The sequence below is a fragment of the Calliphora vicina genome, chromosome 1 (genome assembly GCF_958450345.1).
Source record: "Calliphora vicina chromosome 1, idCalVici1.1, whole genome shotgun sequence".
Classification (NCBI taxonomy): domain Eukaryota; kingdom Metazoa; phylum Arthropoda; class Insecta; order Diptera; family Calliphoridae; genus Calliphora; species Calliphora vicina.
In genome coordinates, this window is record NC_088780.1 from 99901399 (window position 1) to 99918080 (window position 16682).

The following is a 16682-nucleotide window of genomic DNA, read 5'->3' on the forward strand; positions in this document are numbered from 1 at the left end:
AAATGTTTCGAAAAAATAAAGTTTTTGGTACAAAAACTGTTTTTTTTGGTACAAAAAGGTTTTATGAGATCAAAAAAGATGTTTTGGTACAAACAAATATTTTGGTACAAAAACAGATTTTTGGTACAAAACACAAAAAGACGAATTTTACTGCTGAATATTTGTTTGTTTACTTCAGGCAGTGACCCAGGTCAACCATTTTGGGGTGGAAATAAAGTAAAATTTATTTTGTATATGAAAATTTGTCGGATTTGGGGGGCACTCAATTAGGGGGGGAAATAAAGTAAAATTTATTTTACATTTTTTTCTCCTTTTTATATGAAAACTAGTCGGATTTGGGGGGATTGTGTCATATTGGTATTTTTTTAAATACGAATGTCACATCTTATGTTTTGAGAGAATAAAGATCAGTACGTATGCATTTTAATTAAATAATTATCGAATTATTTTTCCACTCTGAATGAAGAAACTTCTAAATATGACTTAAAACTGCATCAGTCAATGCCTCATCCGTAGACAACTGTTTCTAAATTTCAGTCATCCACTGACTCCAATTGTCCTTTAAGAACAATGTTTGACTATTGTTTTTCTAGATGAACATTGCAGTGATGGGTTTCGAGCACGAATTACTATTGTTGGACTCTTTTAAATTAAGAGAGGTTCATGAAATGTTCCTCGCAATTTATGTTTGATACGTGGTACCAAACTGATGTCACTGGGTACCAAATCAGGGCTGTCCATTAATTTTAGACAGTTGGAACTCACATTGTCCTGGAATCTACTCCGTGCGAGGAAATTACTAAATATATCATTAAAACGAATCAGATCATGCCTCAGCCGTTGAAAAAATTTCATGACCAAATTTGCTTTTGATTTTCGGAAGTAAAAAGAAGTCTTTGGTTACCGAATCAGCTGTTCCTTATTATCCGTCACCAGGTCGAACTAAAATTGTTCTGAAAAAAGAATGTTTCGCGATTGTTTTTCTATAATTTTTCAATTATAGCTGGCAATGTAATGAAGAGGAATAATCATGAATTTAATATTTTACATTACCCTAATCTAATAGCAATTTGTAGCTTTTCCAAAAACCAGGTGGACTTTATAAAATTCAGAGACCTACGGAATCACAGTGACTTGAGAAATTATCCTCAGAATTTATTTTTGATGTGTAGCAGCAACATGAAGCTATTGTTTTCCAAATCACTCCTAACAATTAATTTTAGTCTATAAGTTCGAAAGTAAAATTCTCCTGCAAGAAGAGAGCTTGACATTTGTTGTTCTATAATATTTCAATTAAATCTGATAAGTAAAGGAAGTCCTAGTCCCTGTTTTATGGTTTCTGATCCAGCTCTATTAAATTCAGAGATCAAAGTTAAGTAAACCAAGTGAAAGGCTCATATTTATTAGAAAAATTTTAAGAAAATCTTTACACAGAAATATTAACCAATTTGCAGTAAATGCTAATTGTGGAAAAGCAAATAGTCTTTCTATTAAAAAAGAGATAAAAAGGAGATATAGGAATTTCATTAAAGAAATCACATCTTGAAATATAAAAAAACTTTACTTGTTCTAAAGAATATTTCAAATTACTATTTAACAATAAAAAATCAAACTGCAGCACAAGAATTTAATTAAAAATCTAACTTTCTCATGCAAATACCCACCTCTTAAACAATTTTAATTGCTAACCATTCATTCTCAATATTTGTTATTAAAAATTTTAATTTCACAAAAACGTTTCTAACTCATTTCCTTTTTCTTACATTTACTTACAGATCAATAAACCCATTACCGCACAATAAAAGTAAGTTTTCTCTACAACCACACATTTATGGGAAAATTAAATAAAAATCCATTAGAATTTCATTTACATACATCTATAATTTTGGCACACACCAGCCATCCATCCATCCAATCCATCCAACCAACCATACATTACAATTATTCAAAGACATGATTTTTCTATAATTTCAACGATTAATGATGGCTCATAAAAATAGCCATTTCTATGCAAAACCACACAGAGACCAACCAAAGTTATTAATAACATTAATAGCGATAATAATCATAATAATGATAATAATGAAGAAAAGACCCAATAACATGAATTTCTCTTTGACTAATTGTATTTAATTAAACTTTCAAGCGTGCACAAAATACCACAGAAAACTTATAACAAACAAAAAATCATAATGAAATTAAGAATAAGAAATTTTTTACAAACAAAAAAGTGACATTTGGGACATAATCTAGAAAAGAGCAGAATTGAATTGAAATATTTAAAACCAAAACTGACTAGAATAATTTTCAAAACAATTTAAAACTGGCAGCCAGACAAGCACGCAAGCCTCAAGGTAAACTGCGTTGGCTTGAATTATTTTATTACAAAAACTATTAAGAATTGTTACTTGTTTAAGTAGAAGAATGAAGAAAAAGAAAGTGTCAAATCATGTAAACCCTAGACATAATAATCAACACAATAAAGTTGGCACTTTCTTTACAAAAAAAAAGATACTTGTTCTAAGACACAAACTTTTAAGACCATTAAAGTTACTTTTTTGTATAAAAAATATTAAAAAAACATGTGTAGCTCAACAAACTTGTTCTTTTCTTAAAAGAAACAGAACGTTTAAATTCAAGTTAAAAAAGCGTGACAAAGTGTAGCTTAAGCAATAAAATTGTTTAAAAGAAAATGATTCTAAAAGGGAAATTTTTCTTTCCAGTAGTAAAACAAAAGATTTAAGCACAAAACTTGCTTTAACATTTCTTTTTTTTTTTGAAAATTGAAAGTAATTCTCTTAAATGTTTGAGAGAAATAAAGCTATTTTGAATAGTTATTGTATTTTATTTGAATGTTAAGTGATTTATGATTGTAAAGCCACCATCATCATCATCATCATCATTATTACAACCACTTACAGACAGACGTCTTAACAAGTCAGACAATAATTTACTTTCACATGCTTGCCATAGCATGTAATCTTTTTACATTTCATTTTATTTTCATCTTAAATGTCAATTTGTTTACTTGTTAACAAAGTTGTTCAAGTCTTTCCCCAAACACAGTAACAAAGAAAATCTGTTTCTAGACAGTATTACACTGTGAGATAAATTCAATCAATATTTCCATATCAAAATTAAACCAGAAATATAAGGCGTTTCCTTAACATTAGGTAACATCAATAAATATATGCTTCCATTTGCTTCTCTAATCACACTTAAGATTAATGACTTCTACAATTCTGGTTTTGGAAAGTGTAAACAGTTAGGTTTACTCTGTGTGTGGCAATTAGAATAACAAAAGATTAATTTCTAAAGAAATCAAATAATACAAGAGTTAAAAAATTACCTTTAATAACCAATTAGTTAATAACATTTTACTTGAACGGAAGAGGCCTTACCAAAACTCTAAAATTAATAATTATTTTATTGAAATTAAAAAAAAAATCCTAAATAATTACCTTTGTTGTACAGTTCAACATCTTCTTTATATCCGTTTTAATTAAAAGAAAATTTAAATTCTTGTAAAAAAAAATTCCCATAACTTAAGAACCACAGGGAGTGCTGCCAGAAAAACTCTTTGAGCTTATATTTAAATCTGTCTTAAAACGGAAGAATGTTTTTTTTTCTATTTTGTTTAAGGCAGCTGCAGTTAAATGTGGATACTCTGCAATGAAACACATTTGAAAGTGTTTAGTTTTTCAAATGCAAAAAAAAAATCTTAAATTTATTAAAGCCTTTAGAGAATATCTGGTGTTTTTAGTTAGATAAGAAAAAGAGCTTAATTAAATAAAAGATGTTTAATGTATAATATGAACAACAGCCATAAGTACAATTCATAAAGGACAGATATATTAAGACTTTAGAATTCTAATTTTATAGTATTTAAGCATAATTTTGCCAGGTCTAGTTAAAATCATAAAATACCAGTATTTCAGGAGTAATTTACTACATCTAACTCTCCTAAATATTAAAAACAAACAGAGTAAGAGCAACAATAATAAAAGATCTTTATTAGCAAAATACATCAGACACTGATACATGTAACAAACGATAAATATATTACCAATTAGGGCTGATTTTTAATACAAATTAATGTTAATTTTAAATTAGAAACACAAGCAGGATATGAATAACAAACAACATAGACATGTGCTAGTGATATAGATAGGATACTGATACCAATTAGGGCTGATTATGTACTTCTTAAATAGTAACAAATTAATGTACAAGTTTAAGGTAGAAATCATTATCAAACACTGGGAATATTACAATGCTACTTTGCAAACAAAATTAAGCGACTTGAGACCTCTTTTTCATCCTCTATGAATTCAACGTAGAATGAGAGAAAATCAGTGGACTAACAAATGGAGTAAATGATTTTGATCAACAAAGATGTTTCTAAATCCTACAAGTAGTGGAAAAAAGGGCCAAGCTCAATGAGACACAAATATTTAATTCAAATTAATATAGTCATCTATTTTCCTTTCTCCTTAGTATCACTAAAGCTGCATAGATAATTAGATTATATTCATTTTAATGAATTGATCGGCCACCAGGGCGAACATGATCGGTTATTTCGCTGTAATCGATACGAATGACAATAAAATTCATAAAAGTAATCAACAGCGAAATAATAGCATAGCTGGTCGAATTACAAGGGAGAAATAAAGTTCTTAACATGTTATTTTGAACCATATTTCCATCTCTCTTTATGCCGACCACTGTTTTAAAGGATCGTGGTGAAAATTGTCTGGTTTGTGAGAGAGGTTAGCGGACGATTTTTAAGAGCCTGCCTGCTGCTTAATTTCGAGATGGTTTTATTTAAGAATTCAGCAGTACTGCAAAATGATTTAGGGAATTATTTTTAGCTTATCTAATTTTCTTTTTCGTGGCTTGATGGCATTCATGGCATGATATCATGGTGTTCATTTTCTGCTCTTTGAGAGGTATGAACTGAAGGTTTTTATGAGCACAAGAGATGACGAATTTTGTGGGATTGTATTGCATGTTGATGCCATTTAAAATGAAGTTTAAGATTAATTCGTGGTAACAATGTTGTGCTCTATAAAATTCAACAACTGAGAGTCAAATCTCAATTCTTGATGGATTCAACAAATAATTAAGCAAGCAAACTCAATTTAGAGTCAAATTTGTTGCTTGGAATAATTCGAATAATTCTAAAACCAATAAATATTTTTACTGAAATTCAAGTTGAAAGCAAGTGTAATTCAAGCCTTGAATTATATTCAAGCAATTGAATTACAATTGTATTACACTTTATTTCAATAGCATTCTTCAGTAAAAAGGAAAAATAAATTCAAGCCATATGAATTTTCTTTGAAAAATATCTAATTTTTAAATTATTTTCATTCAAGTCAAATTTCAACAAATTGTTCAAGCGCTTAAAATTTTGGAGCTCTGGTGCTTATTGGCAAATACACAACAAAATCCGCTTTTATAATATCAAGTTTTATTTAAAGAAATATTGTATTTTTTCAAATTTAAGTGCTTTTTTAAAAAAAAAGTATTTTTGCACAATAAAGTACTTTTTTCAATAATAATAAAAATTCGCAAAAAATTACTTTTGTTTTCATAAGTATTTTTTTCATGAAATTCAATTTTTTCACAAAACATTTTTAAAGAAAAGTACTTTTTTAACAAGAAACTTTTTCACAAAACATACATATTACCTTTTAATATAAACGGGTAGATTATTCCCGTACTTTATTAACAAAAAAATGTGTTTTCGTAAAAACGTACTTTTTATATAACAGACCTACTTGTTTCATAAAATGTATTTTACTAATAAAAAATACTTTTCACATAAACGTACTCATTTCAGATTAAATCTTTTTTTTATAAAAAGTACTTTTTGTTTAAACTGTATCTGAATAATTAAGTTTATCCCTTAAAAAATACAGTTTTTAACTTTACACTTTTTACAAAAAGTATTTTTTTTACAAAATATTAATTTTTCATTCAAAAATTCTGCTGCTTAAAAGTTCTTGAAGTTATTTAGTTCACGAAATGTTTCACTCACAAAAACGTACTCTTTTTTCTAAAGCATTTAAAGTACTTTTTTCCAAAAAATGCTTTTTTTGCAAAAAAAAAAAGTACTTTTTTTACTAAACATTTTTAAAAAGTTTAAAAAAAGTAAAAAAATTTTAAATTTTAACAAAAAACAAGTAAGAGAGCTATATTCGGCTGTGCCAAATCTTATATACCCTTCACCAAATTATACTTTAAAATAAAAATGTTAAATATTTTTAGGTTAACAAAATTTAAATTTTTTTTCCAGTTGTTTTTTCGAAATAGTTTTTTAAATTTTAAAATTTTTTTTTTTTTAGTTTTTAAATTTTTTTTTTTAATATTTAGTGAAAAAAATTTTGGTGAAAAAAAAATTCGGGTTAAAAATTTACTATGGTCTTATATACGTCGTTGCACAGGTCTTTGAAATATCTATCATTAGATATCCATATTGTCTATAATAATGATTTAGTAATCCAGATATGGGTCAAAAATAGGTCAAAAATCGAGGTTGTCCTGGTTTTTTCCTTATATCTCAGCCATTTGTGGACCGATTTTCTCGATTTTAAATAGCAACCGAGCTATCGGAAATGAAAAATGTAGAAATTACAAACGGAATGACAAACTTATATATACCCTTGCCACTCATGGTGAAGGGTATAAAAAGAGAAGCTTTTCATATTTTTTATGGGTATAATTACAATGATACCTAGTTACAATATTATTTGCTTATAGATGGACCAATTTTAATGATTTCGAATTCCAAAATTACCATTAATATATTCGATTTATATAATATCCAGGTTCGAGGGATATCTGGTATCTTCGGAAAATTTATTTAAGCGAAGACACACAACAGCCGGCCATTCAGGATGTATAACTTTATGGGATCGCATTTCAAAAAATGCTTATTCTACCAAGAAAGAAAAAATCTATTGTTCTCAAAGCTTTTAAGTTTCAAATTCACATTATTAAGTTCTTAATAAATTTAAAACAGTCTTAAAATACATTTACAATTACTTTGAACTTTTAAGATTTTCTGCAAACTTTAGTCAAGGGCATGTTTGTGTTTGGAAAATCAGTAGGACTGGTTTAATTATATTTACGTCCTTACTGAGTCCTGATCGATATTGAAAACTCGGTCCAGAAACAGGATACGTAAATTACATGCGGAGAGAAAAATATAGTTGTACATGTTTAAAAATAACGATTTCAAAATTTTTACAAATTTTTTAAAAATATTATGGTCACTGTTTTTATGTATATGACTGCGGTAACCTTAATATGTTTCAGTTATCATTCACATGATTGTAGCAATCTTATATATGATTGTAAACATTTTAAAATGGTTATGGTAAACATGTTTGTGAATATGTTACATAAGCAGGAAGCTACTCTATCACTCAATCACAGCAATCAGATCCAAACTAAAAAAAAAATTACTTTAAATGTTAAAAGCGATTTTGTTATTCATTCAATCACTTTGACCCAAATATCTTAAAGTTTAAGACAAAAGATCTCCCCAACTCCAATAATAACAGAAATTTTACAAAATAGACAGAACTAAATTAAAGATTTCAGCACTGGAAATAATTTGTAGTACTGAGTTCTAGAATAAAGTATTTTGACTTATATAAAATTGAACTACAGTAAACATACATTCTCTATACTGTTTCCTAAAGAGTTTTTTAAAAGTTTTTTTAACGACTATCAACTAGTCAATGGGCCATCTATTTCAACATGCCACAAAATAAATCTTCTTCAAAAGTATGGGTTTTTTAGGCGTCAGAAAAATCCATTAATTATCCAAAAATATGTTATTTAAAATCCAGTTTTTTCCAACTTTTCAATCATATATTTTCTCCTTTTAATTCAATGATAAAAGTGTAAACCCCTAGAACTAAAACTGACTTACTTTCTTAGCTTGTAAATATAATTTTCCTTTTTACTTTTACCAAATTAAACTATAAAACATTTTCATTTTCTAACATAAAAACCAAACATAAGCATTTAGTTAAAATTAGCTTAAAACTAGCTAAAAAAAACTCCAAGAAAACTTTGGAATTCAAGACACAATTTAAAGCTTAAAATTTTCTTTAGCAAAGAAAAAACTGTTTGTCTAGTTAAATTAAGTAACCGCTTAAAAGGAAAATTGTAATAATCAGTGGCCATAAAAGAAAAATTGTAAAGCCAAAGCAACCAAATAACCTAATGGCAAACACTGTGAGAGCTAATTTATCACACAAAATAGACACACGTACCGCCAAAAGAGTCAATGTCATAGTAAGTCGCTAACAGAGCTCAACACCATCATCAAAAGGTTTTCATATAAATATTTTATTTGAATTTTTCAAACTCACTTGTAGCCACACTGAGAGCGAGAGAGGGCGAGCAAAAGAGTTTAAAATTTTGAAAATACTTTATAATAAAAGAAATATTGTTGGCATAAACAATTAACCCTTTTTCATGCTAGATATAAATTCCCCTTAAATTTCAAATACATATAACTCATGACCTTAAAGTTCATATAAACATTTCTAATGTTTTTGTTTAAAGTTCAAATCCTTGTTACTTACAAGGTTTATGCTCTACCATTTAGTGGGTTAAATTCTATAGATTCTTTTCTTATGGTCAACATGGTAATATGAACGGAACACCTCTAAATAACCCATGTTTATGGCCCATACACTTGCATATTTTTCTCTATTTATTATTTTACTTTTTTTGTATTACACTGGTACATACGTTTGTATTTAGATATGTTTTTAAGGCCATTGAAAATGTGCAAAAAAACAAAAATAAAAAAACTAGTATTCAAAGTTGACTGCCTGGTATGTATTTTTTCTGTTGTTTGTTGGCTTAACACCGCTAGACGGACGGGTGTTACGGTATATAGAGTTGGTGGTTTTGTGCGATGATGACCTGCTTTAAACAATTGTATCCGTTGTGTTAGCGCTTTTTTTCTTCTTTCTAACTACACTTTAAGCCTCAAATTGATATTAATGCATTTGAAAAATTTTCTTTTTTTCTTTTTTCTCTCTCTTTTAAAAAGAAAACAGAACATTATGGTTCGCAACAAAAAAAATAACAGAAAAAAATCGAAATTCTGCAACAAATATTTGTTTGTTTTAAACAAAAGAATTGAATATTTGTGGTTAATTTCTAAATAAACTTGCTAAATTGGTCAATAAAAGCAAAAAAATAAATTTAAAATTTTAAAATCTTGTTTTAAATATAAAATTTTTTTTTTTTAGTATAAAATACCTGCTTTATTTTAATTTACTTTTTAAAAATTTTCTCATTATTTATTGTTTTCTTTAAAGTCATTGCTCTTTTGAAATTTAAATTGATTTGTAAATTATATAGATTTATTAACTTGTATTCTATATATTTTTTCTAGTTTGCTCTGATATAATATTGTGGCTGTAATTGAAAAATTATAATATTTTTTTTTCTTACTTTTTGCTGCCAATATTATTTAACATTTTCAACATCACGTACATGTTGTGTTGTTCTTTTCTTTGCTCGGTGTGTGATTAGTTTTGTTTGATGTAATTTTCAAATCTAGTTTATCTGGAATGCTAAAGCAGAGTGTAGAAATTGTAATAGTTTTTGAAATTGATTGTTTGCGAAAATAAAACGTTAGATTTGTTTTGAATTCTATTGCAAAAGCTAAGTATTGCTATGATGTATGTGTGTAATGTTTGAGAAATTGATTGAGTTTTTCTTTCAATTATTTTAGTTTTATTTCTTTTCTAGTTTTTTTGTTATAATGTTCTTAAGTATAGGCAAGTGTGTAGAGATATTAACAGTAAATATCTTGGTATATTAACATTTGAACTTGGTTGCATTTGTAAGGCTTTAATTGTGGCTAAAATGTGTTTCAAGTGTTTGGTAGGAATTATTATTATAACTTAACATAAAGATTATTATACTGGGTTAGTTTGCATATAGTAAATGTAATGCATAACATATTATAATACTATTTTAATGTGCTATGATAAATCAGAAACCATAGATCCCATATAAGGCCGACTTCCGAAAATTACTTTAAATTTACACTCTTAAAAATGTTTTCAAACAGAAAAAAATGTACAATACACAGAAAAAACTATTTCTTAAACCGTTTCAATACAAATATTTGTCACATATTGAACTGGTTTCAATTATTTGATAATTGAAACACAAAAAATAACAAAAATGTGTTTTCAATTACGAAAATTATCTATTCAATAATTTTTGTATTTGAAATTCAACCAATAACGAAAATTGTATATTCAATTGTCAAAATAATCAAATTCAAAACTCAATAGAAAATATCAAGAAATTTTGTTTTTGAGCAAATGAATACTTGATTTAATTATGAAATAATTGAAACCATTTCAATATGGGATAAATGTTTGAATTGAAATATAATTTTTTCTGTGTAGATGGCGTATCTTGGAAACGCGGTTTTTGTTTTTAATAACTTATATGTCATTTTGAAGGGTATATATCTCTCTTTTATTCTCACTAAGTCATTGAACATTATAGTGTGAACAACAAAGTTTTTTTGCCTCGCAAATATAGAGTTTTTTTTTGCCAATACAGCGTCATTTGTTGGAAGTTTTGCTTTACTTCTTCCTATTGCTCACCAAAGCTTATGGTCAATGTGTTTCATCGGTTTTAACGTGCTAGAGATTGTTTGCTCAATACAGATGTGGTGATTTTGACACTTAAAACAAAGATCGCCCATGCACTCAGGGAAAATCTGTAACTTAAAAACAAGAACGCGACATATTAATTCAAGAATAGAAAAACCATATAAAAATCGCACTGAAGTACGATAAATCAATAATTTTCAACATTAAATTAATATTGTTCCATATTGAAATAAAACAAGTTAGAAAGTATGGTCGGTCAAGACCGATCATATAATACCCTACACTAAGTAAAAGAGCAAAAACATTTTTCTTTTAAAATTTCAATAATTTATATTTTTGAGTGATTTTCGGAAGTTGGCCTTATATGGGGGCTATGACCAATTATGGACCGATCACCATAAAATTAGGTTGCGTGATTTATGTCTATATGAAAGTTTACTATGTTGAATTTTGTGAGTATACCAATATTTTTAAGCGATTTATGCACATTAAAGTGATTTTCGGAAGCGTGTCTATATGGGAGCTATGACTAATTATGGACCGATCGTAACAAACTTTAGTGACGTGAATTTTGTATATATAAAACTTATTTGGAGCGAAATCTGTGGAGATACATATATAAATTAAACATTTATGACCGATAAAGTCCAATTTCGGAGGGACATTTGTATGGGGGCTAGGTGAAATAATGAACCGATTTCAGCCAGTTTCAATATGCTTCGTCCTTGGGTCGAAAAAGTAATATGTACTAAATTTGATCGAAATATCTTTCAAATTTCGACCTGTACTCTGCGCACAAGGTTTACATGGATAGCCGGCCAGCCAACCAGACGGACGGACATCGTTTAATCGAAACATCTGCACAAACGCATAATACCCTCCCCACTGTGGTGGTGTAGGATATAAAAATTCAATATTACTAGACTTTCCTTAATGTTTCTTATTGATTCAATTGCACAATTCATAATTGGTGTCGTAGCGTTATATCGTTGTATCGTTGTATGTCGTAATTTTTATTATTAACATTTTGTTTTTGTTTCGAAAAATTTGTTTGAAAAATATTTATGACATACAATGCTACAACACTACGACATCAATTGTGAATTGGGCAAATATGTTTTTATTGATTTTAAGTTGTTTTTTCTCTGGGTGTTCCAGCCGAAAAAGTTTGAGGACCAAGAATTGGAGACATTACTCCATGAAGATAGTTAAAAAACTCAACAAGAATTTGCAAGATCATTGGGAGCAACTCAAGCAGCAATTTCAAAACTTTTGCGAGCAACAGGATTCTTTAAAAACCAGGAAATTGGGTACCATACGAACTGAAGCCGAGAGTCTTTGAAATACGATTTTGCATGTATATATAACTTTTGACAATTAAAAAATTCATGAAATACTTTTTTGAAAAATATGTCAAAAAATACTTTTTATTGAGTTTTTGCAAAGATACAAATTTTTCAAATTGCTATTAAATTTTCATTTATGAATGTTTTTTTAATGAAATTATACAGTTATATATACAATTCTACTGAAAATTTAAAAGTAGAAACAAGTTTTATAATTTGTTAACAGGAATCCCGCAATTCCCAAAAAAAGTATTGAAAAATCCCAAAAATGGGATATTTTAGTTTTTTGGCTATAATATCCATATCAGGCTCGGGGTTGTCGTAATACTTTACAAAATAAATAACAACATATTGGGTCATCTAAAATGGATTATTGTTTTTTGATATCGATTAGCAATTTTAGAATTTTCGGCCTAAATTTGAATTTTTCATAAAAATTAGGCATTTTTTGGATGGTCCTGATTCCTTCGGTTTTAAAAATTTTATAAATTTTTTTTATTTAAAATATTTATGGTAAAGTTAGCTTTTCAAAATGTATAAATTTCTTAAACATCTTCTCAGAAATTTTTTATATAACTTAAAAAGAAGTAAAGTGCTAGCAAAAAAATTGCCTTTTATAAATTTTACAGCATATAACTTTGGACTCGGTCACTATTTTTAAATACTTCGTTCTTGATTTGACACATACGTTTCTTGTTAGTCCATTAAGGAAAAATGGAGAAAATCCACAAATATTTGGATACGGTGTTATCAAAAACTAGAATAGGATGGGTAAAAATTTTGAAAATTTAATTTTCATATGTGAATATCTCCTAAACTATAAGAGATAATTGATAGCTATAATTGAGTGCTCAATGAGGAGACTCTAATAAAGGTTCATTCTAAAAATATAACAAACCTGAGGTTTCCTATTTTGGGGACCCTGTACCGCGCCATAACATAAACTCGACGACACTTCCTCTTTGCTCAAGTGAAATTTCATTCAAACTGGACTAACCGCTTATTATTTTTGTTTTTCTATACCACTGTGCGTTGTTTACTCTTTCAAAATTTTGTAACATAAAGCAGCATCAAATAAAATAACACTAAATATTTGTTTTGAATTGTTCAAGTAAAAGGAGTTTCTGAAATAAATAAAATAATTAAAATCTATTTTATTTAGTAGTTACGTCTTTCTCATCAAATGTTTGACATGTGTGACCTTAACTTTAAACTACCTAACTTAAACTTCAACTAAAGCCTTAAAAACCAGCATAAAATAAAATCTCTTTTTAGAATCATCACAAAACACCAGTATGACTTAAAAAATAATAAAAAGAAAACACAAAATTATGTCATTTAAGTAACATAACAATGATATAATACCAAACAGCTACTAAAAGTTTTAAAACAAAAAACCTAAAAAAAAAATATGGGAGTTTACCAGAAACCGTAATACTAATTACATATAACGCAAGAAAAGTAAAAGATACTAATTATATGAAATGAAAAAGACAAGTCTTCATTAAGGTTACTTGCGGGCTAAAATTAAAATGAAAAGAAAAGAATACTATTATTAGGTTTACACAAAATTAGTTATTTAAGACACACACAAAAATAACAAATTAAATGAAATGAAATCTACTTTTCTGAAGCTTAAACAGTAATGAACATGATATGGTAATGAACATAAATTGTAGATGGTCATTTATTAGATGTTTTTTGTACCAAGAAAATGTATGGAAAAGGGAATGTTTTAAATAAGAAGTTTGTATAACGGCTTCATTTAATTTATAGGTTACTGGGTAATTGTTTTTGTTTATACAAGACCTCCCTGTTCTTTTAGAACTAATTGGTTATGTAGCCAGTGATGTAACAAAAATAAATAAGTACCTTGAATTAAGATTTTCTAAAATCCAACTAACAAGGAATTAAAATATAAACATACATGAATGCAGGCGCGGATCTAGGTCAACCTTTTGGGGGGCGGGGGGAAATTAGAATTCCTATTTCTCCCTCTGGATCCGCGCCTGCATGTATTCAACCGGTATTTCTATGCTAATTATCTGTCTAGAAGAGGCTACAAAAATCTTATTGCAGAAAACTTTTGAGAACATTTATAAATTTTCTTGCTTTCAATTTTAAATCCCAAGCAATATACTTGGAAACGGAAATAAATATTGCATTATTAATCAAATCGCTAGCTTAGTCTAACCAACTTCTGGTATTTTTTATTTACCTTTTTTCAATTTCTTCTCATGCAAATTATAATCATAAAATAAAAACCCAGCTTAATCATGGTTTCTTTGCCACTCTCAGTTGTAATTATTAAAAGCTTCTTAATAAATATTCTTTATAATTATTCTAATTATAAAGAATTGTTAGAAACTAATGAATTTTATTAATTGTCTAAATAATATAGCTGCTCTTAACAAATAGTGTTAAATAACAGTGTTCTTCTAAAACCTAAAATTATAAATTTAACAGTAGTTTGTGAAATTCTTATTAAATAATACCAGAAAAGCTAAACAAAAATTCTTTCTTTTAGTAAATAGTTTCCAAAATAAAAAGAAACAAAAAAACATATGAAATATTATAATACGCTAATTAGCTTCTTTCTTTTTACTCCAAACCAACCACCTTTTTCATGTAAAATTTAAGAATTATGCAAGAATATAATAAAAATATCTAAAAAAAAAAGATTAAAAATTATCTTGCTTAGCTAAGCTTTATTTTCATTATATAATAAAACTTAAAAAAAAAAGAAATAAAATCTGCAGTGCCACTTTTTTTGTAAGAATGAGAAAATAAAATTCTCATGGAGTAAGTTTTATTAGAGCCTCAACCATGTGTTCTTTATTGTTTAATTTTATTAGCATCTAAAATGTTATCATTTGCTGCAATCTCTTCACAATGACTTACCCATAAAATATTATAAATGTTAGAAGTCTGGCCCAAGTAATTTAGAATAGTAAACTTATCTAAAAGAAAAGAGGGAGAAATATAAAATTAGTATTAGATAAGAAAGTTGTAAACATTTTAGTAGTAATTTCAATTTGTTGAAAACTATTCATTAAAATTATAATTAATGTAACATTTATATAATTTTGAAGAGAATTTGAGGAAAATAACTTAGTAGCTACATTAAAAAAACAATTGAGTAGCCGCAGAACAAAATATACGTTTTTGAAAATTTAAAAATTTTGTGAAATTGATTTTTTCTGGAAGATTTCAACCCAAATATTACAAAAATACCAAAAAATCAATATTGTTCTGTGGCTCCTCAATTATAATTTGTTATTAAATTGGATGCGAGATGTTCTCAAACTTTTAGCTTTTATTTTTAAGTATTTGTTTAACATAAATTTATTCAAAGTATTGGCCTTAGTTAGCTATGAACTTTTCCCATCTTTCTGGGAACACTTGGATTCCGAGCCTAAAGAACTGCTCATATTTTGAGGCCAAAAACAAATCAAGCCAAATTCGGATACTCTAATCCAAAGTGAAGAGTAGTCCAGAGAGAGAGTTCTACTTTTTAGAAGCAAAAAGTAGTCGGACGGGCCAAGGTGTGGATTATAAAGCGGGTGAGGCAAAACTTCCCAAACACCTCACTCTAAACAGATCTGAACAGGAATTGCAACATTTTTCCGAGTGCTGTCATAATGGAATATTACGGTTTCTTATCTGGCCACATATTCTTGGAGTTTATCGGTCAATGCTAGCTTCAAACATATCAATTGCATTCGATACAGGTTGCCTGTTAAGGTCTGGTCATATTTTAGCAGCTCATAATAGATAGGACCCTATTGCTTCTACCAAATGCAGAGAATTACATTAGCGCCTTGGTTTTTTGACTTTGGTGTCGATTCTGCTGGTTGGCCGAGCTTCACGTACGATCTCTTACTCTTCGAGTTATCGTAATGTAATAATTCGGTGCAAAAATGATTTTATTTTATAACGTTCAAACATCATTTCGGACATGCAAAATCATCTTTCAATATCTATCGTCTTCAATTCGTATGGTACCCAATTTTCCTGCTTTTGGATGAATCCCGCTGCTTGCAAATGTTTTGAAATTGCTGCTTGAACAGCTTCCAATGATTTTCCAGGCTCTTGTTGAGTTTTACAACAATCTTCATGGAGTAATGTCTCCAATTCTTGAGATATTTGTCTTTCGTGTCAAAATCACCACTTCAGAACCCAACAAACCATCTCTCATGCGCAATCGGTGTGATTCAGCGGTACTATTTTTAAAATTGAAGAAGTAAAGCAAAACACTAGACCGATACTGTATTCTCCTCTATATTTGGAAGGAGGCTACTTTTTATTTTGAAATTTTAAGTGGGCGTGGCACTTACTATACAAAGGAAACAGTTATTATAGAATATCTGCACAAATATATTTGTGACAGTCTTTAAACTTTATACGCATCAATTTCTTATCACTACATGAAGTCAAACCAAAGCTGGGACGGATCCGAACAGGGGGCGTGGCACTTCCCATACAAAGCAATTAGTTTTCTTCTAATACTGGAGAAATTTTTTTTTTTGAGCAAATGAATACTTGATTTAATTATGAAATAATTGAAACCAGTTCAATATGTGACAAATATTTGAATTGACACGATTTAAGAAATAGTTTTTTCTGTGTATCTAAACTTTGTATGAATCAATTTCTTATCACT